This window comes from Nomascus leucogenys, chromosome 7b (genome assembly GCF_006542625.1).
Source record: "Nomascus leucogenys isolate Asia chromosome 7b, Asia_NLE_v1, whole genome shotgun sequence".
NCBI classification, from domain to species: Eukaryota; Metazoa; Chordata; class Mammalia; order Primates; family Hylobatidae; genus Nomascus; species Nomascus leucogenys.
Genome location: NC_044387.1, coordinates 81,128,356 through 81,148,150, shown reverse-complemented (window position 1 = coordinate 81,148,150; position 19,795 = coordinate 81,128,356).

Below are 19,795 nucleotides of genomic sequence, written 5' to 3'. Positions count from 1 at the left end.
ATTCTGGATGTCGTTTGTCCAAGTCACAATAGCAGACCAGCAGGAATGCAGAAACAGGCAAATGTGTCTGAAAAAAGTGGCTTTCTACAGTTCAACTACATAATATGTCTGCAATATCAGAGAATAGATTTCAAACTAAGAAAATATCTCTGAGTCTTTTGTAAGTATATACACATAGTATAAATTTTTAAAATTCTCTCTATTCTCTTTGAAGCAATTGTGAATGGTAGTTCACTCATGAATTGGCTCTCTGTCTGTTATTGGTGTATAAGAATGCGTGTGATTTTTGTACATTGATTTTGTATCCTGAGACTTTGCTGAAGTTGCTTATCAGCTTAAGGAGATTTGGGGCTGAGACAATGGGGTTTTCTAGATATACAATCATGTCATCTGGAAACAGGGACAATTTGACTTCCTCTTTTCCTAATTGAATACCCTTTATTTCCTTCTCCTGCCTGATTGCCCTGGCCAGAACTTCCAACACTATGTTGAATAGGAGTGGTGAGAGAGGGCATCCTTGTCTTGTGCCAGTTTCCAAAGGGAATGCTTCCAGTTTTTGCTCATTCAGTATGATATTGGCTGTGAGTTTGTCATAGATAGTTCTTATTATTTTGAGATATATCCCATCAATATCTAATTTATTGAGAGTTTTTAGCATGAAGGGTTGTTGAATTTTGTCAAAGGCCTTTTCTGCATCTATTGAGATAATCATGTGGTTTTTGTCATTAGTTCTGTTTATATGCTGTATTACATTTATTGATTTGAGTATGTTGAACCAGCCTTGCATCCCAGGGATGAAGCCCACTTGATCATGGTGGATAAGCTTTTTGATGTGCTGCTGGATTCCGTTTGCCAGGATTTTACTGAGGATTTTTGCATCAATGTTCATCAGGGATATTGGTCTAAAATTATCTTTTTTGGTTGTGTCTCTGTCAGGCTTTGGTATCAGGATGATGCTGGCCTCATAAAATGTGTTAGGGAGGATTCTCTCTTTTTCTATTGATTGGAATAGTTTCAGAAGGAATGGTACCAGCTCCTCCTTGTACCTCTGGTAGAATTCGGCTGTGAATCCATCTGGTCCTGGACTTTTTTGTGGTTGGTAAGCTACTGATTATTGCCACAATTTCAGAGCCTGTTATTGGTCTATTCAGAGATTCAATTTCTTCTTGGTTTAGTCTTGGGAGGGTGTATGTGTCAAGGAATTTATCCATTTCTTCTAGATTTTCTAGTTTATTTGCATAGAGGTGTTTGTAGTATTCTCTGATGGTAGTTTGTATTTCTGTGGGATTGGTGGTAATCCAACTTACAAGAGATGTGAAGGACCTCCTCAAGGAGAACTACAAACCACTGCTCAATGAAATAAAAGAGGATACAAACAAATGGAAGAACATTCCATGCTCAGGGGTAGGAAGAATCAATATTGTGAAAATGGCCATACTGCTTAAGGTAATTTATAGATTCAATGCCATCCCCATCAAGCTACCAATGACTTTCTTCACAGAATTGGAAAAAACTACTTTAAAGTTCATATGGAACCAAAAAAGAACCCACATCGCCAAGTCAATCCTAAGCCAAAAGAACAAAGCCAGAGGCATCACGCTACCTGACTTCAAACTATACTACAAGGCTACAGTAACCAAAACAGCATGGTACTGGTACCACAAGAGATATAGATCAATGGATCAGAACAGAGCCCTCAGAAATAATGCCGCATATCTACAACCATCTGATCTTTGACAAACCTGACAAAAACAAGCAATGGGGAAAGGATTCCCTATTTAATAAATGGTGCTGGGAAAACTGGCTAGCCATATGTAGAAAGCTGAAACTGGATCCCTTCCTTACACCTTATACAAAAATTAATTCAAGATGGATTAAAGACTTACTTGTTAGACCTAAAACCATAAATACCCTAGAAGAAAACCTAGGCAATACCGTTCAGGACATAGGCATGGGCAAGGACTTCATGTCTAAAACACCAAAAGCAATGGCAACAAAAGCCAAAATTGACAAATGGGATCTAATTAAACTAAAGAGCTTCTGCACAGCAAAAGAAACTACCATCAGAATGAACAGGCAACCTATAAAATGGGAGAAAATTTTCCCAACCTACTCATCTGACAAAGGGCTAATATCCAGAATCTACAATGAACTGAAACAAATTTACAAGAAAAAAACAAACAACCCCATCAAAAAGTGGGCCAAGGATATGAACAGACGCTTCTCAAAAGAAGACATTTATGCAGCCAAAAGACACATGCAAAAATGCTCATCATCACTGGCCATCAGAGAAATGCAAATCAAAACCACAATGAGATACCATCTCACACCAACTAGAATGGCCATCATTAAAAAGTCAGGAAACAACAGGTGCTGGAGAGGATGTGGAGAAACAGGAACACTTTTACACTGTTGGTGGGACTGTAAACTAGTTCAACCATTGTGGAAGACAGTGTGGCAATTCCTCAGGGATCTAGAACTAGAAATACCATTTGACCCAGCCATCCCATTACTGGGTATATACCCAAAGGACTATAAATCATGCTGCTATAAAGACACATGCACACGTATGTTTATTGTGGCACTACTCACAATAGCAAAGACTTGGAACCAACCTAAATGTCCAACAACGATAGACTGGATTAAGAAAACGTGGCACATATACACCATGGAATACTATGCAGCCATAAAAAATGATGAGTTCATGTCCTTTGTAGGGACATGGATGAAACTGGAAACCATCATTCTCAGCAAACTATCGCAAGGACAAAAAACCAAACACCGCATGTTCTCACTCATAGGTGGGAATTGAACAATGAGAACACATGGACACAGGAAGGGGAACATCACACTCCAGGAACTGTTGTGGGGTGAGGGGAAGGGGGAGGGATACCATTAGGAGATATACCTAATGCTAAATGATGAGTTAATGGGTGCAGCACACCAACATGGCACATGGATCCATATGTAACAAACCTGCACATTGTGCACATGTACCCTAAAACTTAAAGTATAATAATAATAAAATTTAAAAAAGAAAGAATGGAATTAGTGCCCTTATAACGAGACACATGAGAGCTTGCTTTATCTCTCTGCTTTGCCATGGGAGCATGCAACCAGAAGATGGCCACCTGTAAACCAGGAAGTGGGCCCTGGTTAACAAGATACTGGATCTGCCTGCACTTTGCCCTTGAACTTCTTAGCCTCCAGAACTGCGAGAAATAAATGTTGTTGAAGCCAAAAAAAATAATAAAATAAAATAAAATAAAATTCTCTCTAAAACAGTAGCTTTAAAACATGCCCATATACTGTTTAACTATTATAAAAGAACATCAGCAAATACTCTAACCAAAAATATTTTCTTGATGTGACTGCATATGCAATCTTAAATACTTTTAATAACCATTTTATATGAAATAAACATATATTTGCTGCCCATGACCATATGCATGACTTTTTTTTTTTTTCCTGCCAAACTAATTGTGGTCATGTAACTTCAGCCTCTGTTTGGGGAAGATGTTTATCTTTCTGTGCTTTAATCTGTCCTAATTACTTTGGTTTCTTTACCACCATCACTCAGAAAGAACTTAATTGCTTTCTTTGAGATGCCAGCCCTACTTGAAATCACCAATATGGTTTGTCACTGAGGGAGAAGCAGAGCATCTGTTACCACATCATCACCTCTTCTTCTCTTGAAAAAGCAGCTGCAGCTGTTTTTAGTAAGATTTCTCATTTCATGTTCAGGGTTATGGAGAGGTTGACGTCTTTTTATTTCTATGAGATAATCTACTGTAGGAAGGCCGGGTTTTTAAGAAGCTTTCCCAATATTCAAACCATGTTTTGCACTGTGTTCTCTGTTATGGAATCACCCAAGATTTCATTCTAGCCTTCCATGAAGTGATATGCAACTTTTATTGGCTATTTCTCAATGAATTGTACTGTCTATGATAGACTGTGTCATTTTTAGCCCAAACTACCAACACATATATAAAAGACATTCTATTCTAGCACTTCATCTCAATTGTGATATTCTATTTCCTCTCTCCAGTAAGTCATGAGCTAGAAGAGGTTGTCCTATTTTCTATATATATAATTGTTCATCATAAAAAGGTGCAGGCTTAGATAATGAATTCTGATTCTCTAAATAAATAAACAGACTTTGTGAAGGAAAATTTGTTACCAGCAAAATCACCTTAGTCACTTTATATATGTATAAAATACTTTCCTTTGTATTGTCTTTTCGATAGAACAATTGAATAAAAACAACAATAACAACAAATCTTACGCAAGCATAGGCGATGCATTTTCATATCAAATGGCTTATCCATGAAAGAATATTCATTGACAAATTCTATTAGGAAACCCTGGAGGCTTCTGCCCCTGCCTAAATTGGGGCAGTAACATTGATCTTTGGTTGGACACTAAATCTCTTTTACCTACTTTACCACCATAAAAATAAGACTACTAGTTGCAATTGTTTGAGGCAACAAAAAGATTTAAAACAGTTGTGTCTCCTTTGACTTCCTCAGTGTTAACTGAGGACACGAGTACTACCCTTGCAACAGAAGATAGAGTAACATGACTGTACATACCCACAACTGAGACTGGAAAATTTTCTCCTTCACTCACTTCACAAGGGACAAGCAGAAGTTTCAAGACAAATTCAGATGATAAGAGCAATACTCTTGGCTGGGCACGATGGCTCACGCCTGTAATCCCAGCACTTTAGGAGGCCAAGGCGGGTGGACCACCTGAGGTCAGGAGTTAGAGACCAACCTGACCAACATGGTGAAACCTTGTCCCTATTAAAAATACAAAAATTAGCCAGCTGTGATGGCGCATCCCTGTAATCCCAGCTACTTGGGAGCCTGAGGCAGGAGAATCACTCAAACCTGGTGGGTGGAGATTACAGTGAGCCGATATCATGCCATTGCACTCCAGCCTAGGCGACAGTGGAAAACTCTGCCAAACAAACAAACAACAACAACAAAAAAAGCCCCTTATTGACAATAAGACTTTCTTTTCTTTCTTTTTTGAGTCTCATTTGTAGAAACCTAATTGCATCCAATCATGTTTCCATGCCTTTACCACTGAATTTAAGCCTTAGGTCTCCAGCATAGATGACCCTTTTTTAAAAAAAATCAATTTAACTGATAAAATTGGGGTTATCATGTATGAACAGTCAACCTTTTGTCACCAAACCTTAGTAAACCATTAATTCTCCTTTCTGTGACAGAAATCTTGGACCTCTTTCTCTTTTTGTTGTATACAAAATGTTTTCAAAAGTGAGGCATGTATTTGCTGTCTCTGCTTTTAGTCCTCAATCCAATCTAACTTCTACTGGATCTGCTTATCAGGAAGTCACCTGTGACCTCTCTAATTCTAAATCATTGTACTTTTACTTATCAAACACTTCCATGGTTTTATTAAAAGTACAGGCTACTGTTCCAAGAGCTTTATAAATATACTTAGTAATAAATATGTAGAAAGAAAATGAGGTTTGTGTATCATTCGCAAACATTTTTAGGTTATGTCTAAAATCCACTGCTGCATTTGGCATCGTTGTATACTACACCTTTGTAAAATTTCTCCTCTCTTGATTGCCATGATGAAATTCTCTCTAGGATTTTGTCTACTCAGCCTTCCTCCTCTTTCTTGGGCTTCTTTTCAAACCTTGATAACTTATTTTTCTACTCTTTTTTTCTTTACAAGCTTTACATTAGGTGATCCAAACACAGCGAAGGTTGCAATGCATCTCAACTCTCATTTTCTTTTCATGCGTTCAATTTCACATTTATCTTTGCTTATTGAAAATCTCCATTAGTTCACTGTTCCCCAAAGCTAAGACTTTTAAAATGAAAGAGTACAACAAAACAGATCTCCCTCAAACTTCCCCATTTGCAGTAAATGTGTCACCACTAATCTCATTGCAAAAGACAGAATAGGCATCTCCCGAATTAGCCCATGGATATTTTGATTCTGTATCTTTAATATCTTTAAAACTTGGACCAAACTTTTCAACAGTGTATACCATATAGCTGTTTGTACATTTGCCCCAGTCATTTTGAGAAAAAAATTAATAAAAGATAAATATTTACTTGGTGTAATTTATAGAAATTGAATGTTTTTCCAAAGCTATTTTTAATGTTTGAAAACTGTACATTACTCTATTCCATATAGATTTAGATTTAGAGCCTATTCAATAAATAACAGTGTTTTATCAATAAATAATATTGTTTTTGTATTAAATAGTTGAAGGCTTATAACCACAGGAACAAATAGGAAGACTAAAGCTCAAGCTAAAATGAGAATCTATTCATATTGTACAATGGTCATTTTAATTATATCTCCATTTAATTAAATATTTAATCTAAAATATAAATGATTTTTATATCATTATGCAGCATTTTACAATGTAGATAATAAAAACAGCTATTAAATTTAAAACAATATTAAGCTAAATAATTTAGAAAGTTGAAAATGCTTTTAGGGTAATCATCACAAAAATCATTAAACACATTCTCCAAGAGAGATATAAGTAGAATGTGTATCATGACCATGTTCTGATTGACTTAAAACAGAAACACTGTTTGTTTTTTTTTTTTTTTTTTTTTTTTTTTTTTTTACCAGAAATCAGTTTCTTGATCAGGTAAATGAGATACAGAAATGTTCTTACAAAAAATGTGTTTGTTGTCTACATAATGTAAAGAACCATACAGGAAGTCTTTGTAATATCTCCTCAAAGAACATTATGGATTTTTTTTAATGACTAAAAACAAAAAGCCAGATTTTATAAAACGTGGACACAACTAGGGGTGAAGTGAAATGGAGTAGGTTTCTTTAAAAAACAAACATTTTATTTTATTATTATAAACATAGTACTTCATCGTACTTAAATTTTTAATTTTATAAAACAGGATAAGGAAAATATTAAAAGGTTTCCCCCTACATCTATTGTCATTATTAATTCATAGAGGAAATCAGTTTCTGGATTTAATATTTATGTTTAAATTTGTAATCATTAACTTGATTAACTTATTATTTGAACACATTTAGGATTATACTAAACACTCTGTTCTACAATAAGTATGAATGATAAAAGTCTTCTCTCACTAACTGCATATAAATTGCCCTTCATATTTTTAGGGTTATATGTTATTTCATCTTATGGTTATCCCATATTTTATTTGGCAATCTTGTATTAATAGATATTTATTCCATTTCAGTTATATTTTCATTCTATTGCCATGAATCCTGCAAAGAATTTACATATGTATACTTTCCATCATTTGTTATAAACCTATAACTTGCATTCTGAGGAAGTATAAATTAACCCACTCAAATAGTTCTTTTCCAGTTAATTTTCTACACTTAATTTTTTCTTTTTTTTAAGATGGAGTCTCGCTCTGTCATCAGGCTGGAGTGCAGTGGCACGATCTCAGGCCACTGCAACCTCCACCTCCCAGTTTCAAACCATTCTCCCCTCCCAAGTAGCTGGGACTACAGGCGTGCGCCACCACGCCCAGCTAATTTTTGTATTTTTAGTAGAGACGAGGTTTCACTGTGTTGGCCAGGATGGTCTCCAACTCTTGACCTTGTGATCCACCTGCCACGGCCTCCTAACGTGCTGGGATTACAGGCGTGAGCCACCAGGCCTGGACCCTATATTTATCTATTCAAATTATTTCTAGGCTCCTAAATTAGTGAGAGTTCCTCATAAGTTAATTTATGACAAATACAAAGAATTTCCTATAAGAAATAGTTGTATTTAATACTTGTTCTACTTGTCAACATTTTTTATTATTCTGGGAAATAAAGTGCAGTACATATTATTCTCGGGCTCACATGCAAATAATTTGGTGTTAATCCAAGTCTGAATTAATATAAAACAAGACATCTGTTTTCTTTTAATATAAGCTGAATTTATTCCAGAAATCTTTCTCATTTAATCACCTGAGAGAATGTGTTAAGGATCTTTATTGAAAATACAGCTATATTTTCCGGCACAACTGTGTATAGTTCAAGTGTGATGGATGGTGCACCCCTTTTGTGATGTTGTTTTAATGCTGGAGTTTATGTTGTTGAAAAACAATGTAGTGACAAAGTTTATAGAAGGGTATATGGAAGTGCCTTTTCCAGTTTTTTTCCTTTCTGACCGGACCTGGTTCTTTAAGACTACATGAATGACAGTTAGAAATCCTCAAATGAATTAAGTTTATATTCATATGCCAACCTAAAAAGTGGTGGAAAAGCAAAGCTAAGGTGACACCATCCCTTCTCATCCCTTCTTTTTCATATCAATTAAGGAACAACATGGAGTTTTCTTTTTCTGTGCCAATCATTTATCCCTGTCCATTCTGTGCTTATCCGCATTCTTTTACACGGCTACTGAATTCTGATGAGGAGGCAATGTCCACTCCAGTCTGTTCAGCCTTCAGGTAATTACTCTGTGTACTTAAACTCTCATTCTGTTGAAATAAGATAAATAAAATGCCAGGATGTACAGTGGCCATTTGAGCAGCAACCAGAGGTAATTGTCAGTCTTAACCTTTGCCAACCCAACTGATGTTGTTTGATAATGTAGTTGTCAAGGACATTTCTCCAGTGGCATTCTGGCCGGGATAGGCATTGTGTTTTTAAGGATGTACGTCTGACATTACAATACCTTTTTTATAATTAATTCTGAATTATACAGATTCCCAGTTGGAGAGTTCTGAATAGCAAATAAGATACGATAATAAACATTTTAGATCAGATAGAAATTACTAAAGTAGTAGTGATATTAAAGAGCAATTTAATGTAAGTGTGCTGTAAGAAAATAATTAAAAGTAGCTGTAAATTAAACATTAAGAAAATAGGTGGCCAAGTTGAAAGAATGAGATTACGGAAAGAATTAATTACTTATTTTGATTAACCGACAAGCTTGGTAGGCACACACACAGAACTTCACCTGTACACATGGTTTTTTTTATTTGTTTTCCTCTGCTAGTAAGGCAATGCAGAAAATAAGTTGTTTTCAACAGCTTTTCTGTAAAATAAAATGTGGAAATGATCTAGACAACTTTCTAAAAACAAAAATTAAATGCGACTGTGGATTCACCTAATGCTGCCTTCCTTCTATATTGTGTAATTCAAAGCCCAGGCAATTAATCAATCTTGTGCCAAAATGAGATCAGTTTCCTTCATCTTGCAAAGAGAACATCAATACTGCACACTCCCATGCTGTTTAATGTGTCTGTCTGCTGATTACACTGGTCACCCACTGAAATTGGGCTTACAATAAAACCCACTGTATTTATAAAGTAATGTACAAGTATACTGACATGTATATCTCATTTAATGGATAATCTGGCAATCTCTAAAATAATTTATGTTAAAAATGAAGATATTAAGTGTATAAGTCAGATGTTCCCTGGATTATATTTGTAAGTCTCAGCACCAGACATAAACTAGGGATTCTCTCTTCACAGATGATAACTTTGCCCCTGCCACAGGACCCTCACACATGTGTAGCCAACACTCTAGTGTGTAATCTTTTCAACAATTGAAAAATAATACATAAATGATCGGATGTTGGTACTATTGTTCTTTTATTATTATTATTATACTTTAAGTTTTAGGGTACATGTGCACAATGTGCAGGTTTGTTACTTATGGATCCATCTGCCATGTTGGTGTGCAGCACCCATTAACTCGTCATTTAGCATTAGGTATATCTCCTAATGCTGTCCCTCCCCACTCCCCCCACCCCACAACAGTCCCCAGAGTGTGATGTTCCCCTTCCTGTGTCCATGTGTTCTCATTGTTCAATTCCCACCTACGAGTGAGAACATGCAGTGTTTGGTTTTCTGTCCTTGCGATAGTTTACTGAGAATGATGGTTTCCAGTTTCATCCATGCCCCTACAAAGGACATGAACTCATCATTTTTTATGGCTGCATAGTATTCCATGGTGTGTATGTGCCACATTTTCTTAATCCAGTCTACCATTGTTGGACATTTGGGTTGGTTCCAAGTCTTTGCTATTGTGAATAGTGCCGCAATAAACATATGTGTGCATGTGTCTTTACAGCAGCATGATTTATAGTCCTTTGGTTATATACCCAGTAATGGCATGGCTGGGTCAAATGGTATTTCTAGTTCTAGATCCCTGAGGAATCACCACACTGACTTCCACAATGGTTGAACTAGTTTACAGTCCCACCAACAGTGTAAAAGTGTTCCTATTTCTCCACATCCTCTCCAGCAGCTCTTGTTTCCTGACTTTTGAATGATGGCCATTCTAACTGGTGTGAGATGGTATCTCATTGTGGTTTTGATTTGCATGTCTCTGATGGCCAGTGATGAGCATTTTTTCATGTGTTTTTTGGCTGCATAAATGTCTTCTTTTGAGAAGTGTCTCTTCATATCCTTTGCCTGCTTTTTGATGGGGTTGTTTGTTTTTTTCTTGTAAATTTGTTTGAGTTCATTGTAGATTCTGGATATTAGCCCTCTGTCAGATGAGAAGGTTGCGAAAATGTTCTCCCATTTTGTAGGTTGCCTGTTCACTCTGATGGTAGTTTCTTTTGCTGTGCAGAAGCTCTGTAGTTTAATTAGGTCCCACTTGTCAATTTTTGCTTTTGTTGCCATTGCTTTTGGTGTTTTAGACATGAAGTCCTTGCCCATGCCTATGTCCTGAATGGTATTGCCTAGGTTTTCTTCTAGGGTTTTTATGGTTTTAGGTCTAACATTTAAGTCTTTAATCCATCTTGAATTAATTTTTTTATAAGGTGTAAGGAAGGGATCCAGTTTCAGCTTTCTACATATGGCTAGCCAGTTTTCCCAGCACCATTTATTAAATAGGGAATCCTTTTCCCATTGCTTGTTTTTGTCAGGTTTGTCAAAGATCAGATAGTTGTAGATATGCAGCATTATTTCTGAGGGCTCTGTTCTGATCCATTGATCTATGTCTCTGTTGTGGTACCAGTACCATGCTGTTTTGGTTACTGTAGCCTTGTAGTATAGTTTGAAGTCAGGTAGCGTGATGCCTCCAGCTTTGTTCTTTTGGCTTAGGATTGACTTGGCGATGCGGGCTCTTTTGTGGTTCCATATGAACTTTAAAGTTGTTTTTTCCAATTCTGTGAAGAAAGTCATTGGTAGCTTGATGGGGGTGGCATTGAATCTATAAATTACCTTGAGCAGTATGGCCATTTTCACCATATTGATTCTTCCAACCCATGAGCATGGAATGTTCTTCCATTTGTTTGTATCCTCTTTTATTTCATTGAGCAGTGGTGTGTAGTTCTCCTTGAAGAGGTCCTTCACATCCCTTGTAAGTTGGATTCCTAGGTATTTTATTCTCTTTGAAGCAATTGTGAACGGGAGTTCACTCATGATTTGGCTCTCTGTCTGTGATTGGTGTACAAGAATGCTTGTGATTTTTGTACATTGATTTTGTATCCTGAGACTTTGTTGAAATTGCTTATCAGCTTAAGGAGATTTTGAGCTGAGACAATGGAGTTTTCTAGATATACAATCATGTCATCTGCAAACAGGGACAATTTGACTTCCTCTTTTCCTAATTGAATACCCTTTATTTCCTTCTCCTGCCTGATTGCCCTGGCCAGAACTTCAAGCACTATGTTGAATAGGAGTGGTGAGAGAGGGCATCCCTGTCTTGTGCCAGTTTTCAAAGGGAATGCTTCCAGCTTTTGCCCATTCAGTATGATATTGGCTGTGGATTTGTCATAGATAGCTCTTATTATTTTGGGATACATCCCATCAATATTTAATTTATTGAGAGTTTTTAGCATGAAGGTTGTTGAATTTTGTCAAAAGCCTTTTCTGCATCTATTGAGATAATCATGTGGTTTTTGTCTTTGGTTCTGTTTATATGCTGGATTACATTTATTGATTTGTGTATGTTGAACCAGCCTTGCATCCCAGGGATGAAGCCCACTTGATCATGGTGTATAACCTTTTTGATGTGCTGCTGGATTCGGTTTGCCAGTATTTTATTGAGGATTTTTGCATCAATGTTCATTGAGGATATTGGTCTGAAATTCTCTTTTTTGGTTGTGTCTCTGCCAAGCTTTGGTATCAGGATGATGCTGGCCTCATAAAATGTGTTAGGGAGGATTCTTTCTTTTTCTATCAACTGGAATAGTTTCAGAAGGAATGGTACCAGTTCCTCCTTGTACCTCTGGTAGAATTTGGCTGTGAATCCATCTGGTCCTGGACTCTTTTTGGTTGGTAAGCTATTGATTATTGCCACAATTTCAGAGCCTGTTTTTGGTCTATTCAGAGATTCAACTTCTTCCTGCTTTAGTCTTGGGAGGGTGTATTTGTCGAGGAATTCATCCATTTCTTCTAGATTTTCTAGTTTATTTGTGTAGAGGTGTTTGTAGTATTCTCTGATGGTAGATTGTATTTCTGTGGGATCGGTGGTGATATCCCCTTTATCATTTTTTATTGCGTCTATTTGATTCTTCTCTCTTTCCTTCTTTATTAATTAGTCTTGCTAGCAGTCTATCAATTTTGTTGATCTTTTTAAAAAACCAGCTCCTGGATTCATTAATTTTTGGAAGGGTTTTTTTATGTCTCTATTTATCCTTCAGTTCTGCTCTGATTTCAGTTATTTCTTGCCTTCCGCTAGCTTTTGAATGTGTTTGCTCTTGCTTTTCTAGTTCTTTTAATTGTGATATTAGGGTGTCAATTTTGGATCTTTCCTGCTTTCTCTTGTGGGCATTTAGTGCTATAAATTTCCCTCTACACTCTGCTTTGAATGTGTCCCAGAGATTCTGGTATGTTGTGTCTTTGTTCTCATTGGTTTCAAAGAACATCTTTATTTTTGCCTTCATTTCGTTATATACCCAGTAGTCATTCAGGAGCAGGTTGTTCAGTTTCCATGTAGTTGAGTGGTTTTGAGTGAGTTTCTTAATCCTGAGTTCTAGTTTGATTGCACTGTGGTCTGAGAGACAGTTTGTTATAATTTCTGTTCTTTTACATTTGCTGAGGAGAGCTTTACTTCCAACAATGTGGTCTATTTTGGAATAGGTGTGGTGTGGTGCTGAAAAAAATGTATATTCTGTTGCTTTGGGGTGGAGAGTTCTGTAGATGTCTATTAGGTCCGCTTGGTGCGGAGCTGGTACTATTGTTCTTAGTGTAAATATGGTACCAGGATCTTCTTCCTTTTCTACCCCTCCCAGAGCTATGCTCTCACTCTGTAACTGGAGACTGTGTAAATAAATTGGCTAGGTTTCAAAGTTTGACACAGGTAAACTATAGATGATTTTCTAATAATGTATCATCCAGAACCACCTCTGTGAAGAACCTTTTAATATTCGTATGGTGACCCTGTCTTTGTAGAAAGTCAAGTAAAATTAAAAATTAAAAATTACAAAAGAGCAAGTCTTGATTCAATTTTCATAATAGTGCCCTTGAGAAAGTTTTCCTGCTTCTTTCACTTTCTAAAAATGCAGAAGAAATCATACTATTTCAGTTAAGTTCTCCCCATTGGATTCCCATTTTTACTTCCTATTTTATCAATGGAAACATTATTCTCCCATTTTGCTGTCTCAAAAACTTAATAATCTTCAACCTTTAGTATCTCATTCTCCTACACAACATGGTAAGAGACCATGACTCTCCATCATCTACCTGAAAAAATCCAAATACTTAGTCTATTACTACTTTTGTGATCCTGGACAAGTCAAACTCTGGGATTCAATATCATCCATTATAAGTTGGGGATAATAAAAGTGCCCATCTCATATGGCTCTTTTAAGTATAAAATTCATTATTATTTTTCATATATACAGCCTTTCAAAGACTGTCTGTCTGGTATATATTAAGCAGCACATAAGGTTTAGCAATCTTAGCTAAGAGCATAAAACCCTCTGCAAACTGTATTTCTAAATTCTACCCATTTCCAGACACTGCATTCACTGTTTCCCAGTTGCCAAACTGATGTTGTCAATGTTTTCTAAATGATGTCATCACAAATTTGTTGCCACATTTTTCCCTAAAACTATGTCCTCTATTTATGATGTGCTTTTCTATACTTTGGAATGATGGAAATTTTAGGTCCTTGTCATCAGACACTTACAACACAGTTCACATTTTTTACCTTTTCAAAAGTATTTTTTGACCTTTTATTACAGGGTTACAGGATAATCACTCCAGATATGAATTTATAGGACTCATCATGTAACTTATACAGTTTTTATAAATATTGTATAAATACATCAGTGTAAAATGATATGAAGAGCTTGGTCCAGTGACTGGTAAACAGTAAGAATTCAATAAATGTCAAATATCATATATAAATAATATATAAATATAATGTATAGTATTATTATTTTTAAATTATTTACGTCACCCCCTCGGCTACAATGTATTGTTTTTTGACAAAGTCTCTTTTTCTGCATTGCCTTTTAAAAATATATGAATACATATCTTTTATACCCATGTTTATGTTGTTTTCCCAATTCAACTGTATATTATTTTAGTAGATAAATATTATTGAATCTTCATAATTCAGCAAATAGATGCCAAATTATGATAAAATGCCATAATGGCACCTCTCCCCTCAGAATTCACTTTAAAATATCATGTATTTTATGTCCTAAATATAATAACATGTAGTTTCAAAATGAATATTAAAGCCACAGAATTTTGTAAGAGATGCTTTTTCAGAGAAAATGAACAGCCTTTGGATCCCTAAGACAAAAACGAAAGAATTATCATTCAAAGCATATCAGCCATGTGTTCATTATACCCTGTCAATGACTTGCAACAACGATGTGATTAGAGTGGCAGTGGCTGGAATGTGACCAGGCTTATTCGGGTGGCATTGGAACCATGAATTCTTGGGTAATGGTATGCTTGGCCTCGGTCCTCTTTGCAATCAGATCAGTTGGATGAAACAGAATATCGAGGCTGAGTTTTAAATGATCAATAAAAGATTCAGAGGGAAAAGTATTAAAGGAGGACATGACTACCTGAATTTAAGTGTGTGTGGGATGTGAGAAGCATGCCTGTGTATGCCTCTTCTCCAACTCATAGATTTGAAGAGACATATACAAGATCCTCACATAACCTTTTTTAAATATCAAACATATGGGAATCCCAAAATTGGTAAAATCTCTCTAACTTTTTTTATCCTTGATTTTAAAAAGTTTCATAGAAGGATCTTTAGATGAAAGACTGTATTTTTGAAGTCTTTTCACTCCCATAAATACTGTCCGATGGCCCTGGGCCCAGCTCTCATTGACATGCATGACCACTCGTTGGCCACGTACCTCCCTTTATTCAACAGTTTTAATTACAAAAACCATTAAGAGAGAGCTGGGTTATACTGCAACCAACAAATACATCCATGCATTTTTTTTTTACTATTGTCTTTAATGCGTAAGGATGACATTTGTTAAGTTTTAATATTTGAACTCCCTCTCAGAGTAAAAATACTAAGTCAGCATTAGTTTGTTATGATTCGTTTGTGTCATTTTCTTTCTTCAGATTACTGGTAAATATCCAGTAATTTTATCTTTCATAGTACCTCTTTCCACATGTAAAGGGAAGATACATATTCTTAGCTATTAAACAATAATAGGCTTAATATGCATTTGTTTTCTAGCCACTCTGTCTGGTTATGTTGCATGTAAACTATAAATGGGTCTGTAAAATTTAATTTTTTTATGTTTTTCAGAATCAGTGGTGATATAATAAAAATATTAGCAACAAAGAATGCTGTAAAGAAATGTCAGGTATGTATTAAGAACACTTACTTATGCTGTGTAAAATATAGCTTAAATCCTCTATCAAAGTTAGAGATAAAAGAAGAGAAAGAGGCAGGAAGAAAGCCCTCATGAATGAAATTAAAGATAAGGCAAATACAATTACCTCTAGGTTATTTGAAGTGATAAAGAAAAGTGGAGGCATAAATACATTATAAGAGTAAATAATAAAAAAGCTTTTCTAATCATTTTTATTTGTATTCAAAATGCATACAAGGTTGTTTTTACATACATACATTTACAATTATATTTTGCCCAGCCATATTAAATTGATATAAGAATTGCTTATAGTAACCTATAATTATTTTGGTTAATAAGAAATTTAACATAAAATATGGTACATATTTATCTATAGCCAACTCAGCTTTGACTGCACTGTTCAAAGTTCAGAAGAAAGTAACAGTTTTGAAGTACATGGGAGAATACAATATTTTATGAAGTACATAGGGCAACAATAAGGCATTCTATATATTTGAAGTTAAAGTCATCTAAGTATTTAATTTGAGGAAATGAAAAGAATGAGTTTAGTATCTCTAGAAGTGGCTCAGTGTGGTAGCTCATGCCTGTAATCCCAGCACTTTGGGAGGCCAAGGCAGGCGATCACTTGAGGTCAGGAGTTCAAGACCACCCTGGCCAACATGGTGAGACCCCGTCTCTGCTAAAAATACAAAAAATTAGCCGGATGTGGTGGCCTGCACCTATAATCCCAGCTACTTGGGAGGCTGAGGTGGGAGAATTGCTTGGTGGAGGTGGAGGTTGCAGTGAGCCAAGATAGCACCACTGCACTCCAGCCTGGGCAACAGAGTGAGACTCCATCTCAAAAATAATAGTAATCTCCAGAAGTAATATTTTCCATTAAATTATATATTAATGTCGGAAACGGAGCAGGTCAAAACTCCCATGCTGATCAGTAGTGAGATCATTCCTGTGTTGAATAGCCAATGCACTCCAGCCTGGGCAACATAGAGAGACTCCATCTCAACAAAAAATTATATATTAATGGATATCTGAGTGAACCTACTATTCCTTTAAGTGACCAGGGTTTACCCCTTAGTAAGTGTAAGTCAGCATGAAGCCTGAAAAAAGGAGACCTAAATTCATCACTAAGTTTCCAACGTTGTCCAAGAGCAAATTTGGTATTCTTAATTGCTGTATTCTAAACCACAATGGTCATTAAAAGATTACAGCATTAGATTTTGTGATCATCTACTAAACTTCACTTTCTCTGAATGCACATCACTGAAGACCAAGTTAGAATAAAATTTGGCTTCTCTATATTGAGAGATTGCAAAAACAATCATCAATCTTGGGCATAGAATGCACCCTTAAAACAAGGTATTGTCATATTTTACTGGAATTGTTTGTTTATGAGGGTATCTCCCTGCTAAACTCTTAAGTGTTTGAAGTGCAGACTATTTCATTGTTCTCTCTGTATCCTCTCAAACTAGTAGGGGCCATGGTAACAAGGATCCCTTCATACGTGCTTGTTGAATTAATCCCTTAATTTCTTGTTTCCTTTTCAGAATTAAAATATTTCATTTGTTGCATGCACAACAACATTCTTATTCAGTATAAATCAATCAAGTCCCAAGTGTAATTTTTTACATCATCAGAATTATATATCCAAGGCTTAAGATCTCCATATGATTTTCTATAATATGTCACCTTTTACTTTACCTCACCTTCTTTTTTTAATTAAGAGTGTATTTAATCACAATCTACTCACAGAAAGTGCTCGCCTAACAGTTATTTAATGTTGAAGCTTGTATATTCTTAAAACTGGAACTTGGCATGGGTACAGTATGAGCAGATGTTTATTAAAGTTCCAGAATGGAATAGACACTTAAAGATATTGAGTGATTCAGTGTACTGGTTCTGCAAGCTGCTGTCAGAAAAGCTAAAAGGCTCTATGGCCTTTCTGTGTATTGCTGTTTTCAGCAATAAAATTTGCAGTTTAATCTGCAGGGATGTTCATATCTTTCCGCCAGCTAGTATCAACATCCTGTCCAGAATCATCACACTAGAAGCATGATGGCCTTGACAGATATTTTCATTTCACTTAACAAATATTTCTTCCATCACCAAAAAGTTAACGCCTCCATAAGCAGAACTTATATTCCTTTGGAGGGGTCTAAAACTTCATTTAAACAAACAACAGTGATTTCACAAGGAATTATATTGCCATGACAAATCAACAGTTTGAATAAGGGAATAGTCATAGGAGTTTCTGTAGCATCTGGAGGGCATAGAATTCAAAGTGCTCAAAGGGGAAAACATTGCCCTTAGTTATGCTTGCTCACTTTAGTGGAAATTACACATGCATATCAGAGTAGAAGCAGTTCCTGTTCAACTTACTGAGAATTCTAATTAGAGAGATCCATACCGTGCTCATCCAATTATACTTACAGACTGGCTGAAACCACTTATATAAGCAGGAATATAAATTAACACAGGTTGCCCAAAAATATATACAAAAATATATCACAGGGTTAAATTTAGAAGAAAGACCAGCTATTAAATCACTAATACTTTCAGTTTCTAGAGGCCTATTTTTAAAAGAGATAAAAAGAAGAACAAATTAGGTTCTCTTCTTTACTTTCTCAAGCCAGTTAATGAATGCTTTCCCAACAGTATTCCCAAAGATACTTGGCAAAACATCCCCAAGGAAACTCTTCTAAATCCTAAAACTTTTTAACATTTGTTGAAGGTATCATTTTACTTTTTAATACAGAAAAAAATAAGGATGAATTGCACAAAATGTGTGCAAAACTTGAAACTTACAGTGCAGTGTAGTATTATATGAATAAAATATGATCCCATTAGTTCTCTTATCACAGGCCTTTTTGTTTCTTTTTCTGCAGTTCTGAAATTCTTCATCTATTTCTGACTTTCCCTCCTCTCATTCTGTGATAGTACATGCTTATATCCCTAGACTGTAGCAGAGAAGGAATATCAGTATTTCAGAGCCCAAACCTGAAGATAGTACAGGGGTAACTGGTTATTAATATTTTTGGCTATGCCTATAATTATCTCCATAATAGTTATCCATAAAGTTAGTACTTGTGTTAGTTGGAAAGCAAAACAAGATGAGTGTTTGCCATTCTGGCTTTGGCTGCATTTCCCCACCTTGCAGCTCCAAACCATTGACGGAAGGCAACACCCTTATGTCATCCCAGGGAGCCTCACTTCATACTGCTTGCTTGATAGTACCTAGTCAGGCTGGTAAAAAGGAAGCAAAGGCTAATGATTTGCCCTGTTATGATTTATATAAATGCTCCATTTTCTGCACTTTAATTTCTTGTATGCTTTTATAAATCAACTGATGAGATATATTTATTTCTATGCTATATGAAATAAAGCCCTTGAAGCTAGAACCATACATTTATTCATTGTTGTTTACCTTACAAAACTTAACTCATAGCCTATATAGGCAGGAAATGCTCACTGAATTTTCACCAAGTTAAAGAAAACATAAGTTACTTGAAGTTACTACTTACTATGACTAGAAATATTTATGTTTCACATTGCACATACTTTTCTCTATTAAATTTTATGGGGTTTGACATTTATGAATGTCTTGGGATCAAGACAGGAATAGCATTTTGGTATGCTTTCCATAGAAAAATAATATTCAAACCCTATCATTTTAATGTGGAACTAATTACCCAGAAGACAACACATTGTATTCAAGGAGTGTCTATATTTGTTTCCATTAACAGTTCTCCAGCACTTTAAGATATTAGTATTATAAGTCATGTTTTGCATATTCTTGCACGGAATCGTCTGTCTATAGAATTTGTAGTGGCTATTTCATAGAATGTTGCCCATTGATTAATAATCAATTCAGAACCTTACTTGGACCTTATTTTTCTATTAAGTAATGCTGTCTCTCATGGTTTTCTTTGACTCATATTTTCTCAAAAGCTCACTTAAAATACAAATCCTCATTATTAAAAATACTGCCAGGTTGTGACTTTCACCATCAATTTTTGTAAACAAGCCAGAGCTTGGCTGTCTTGT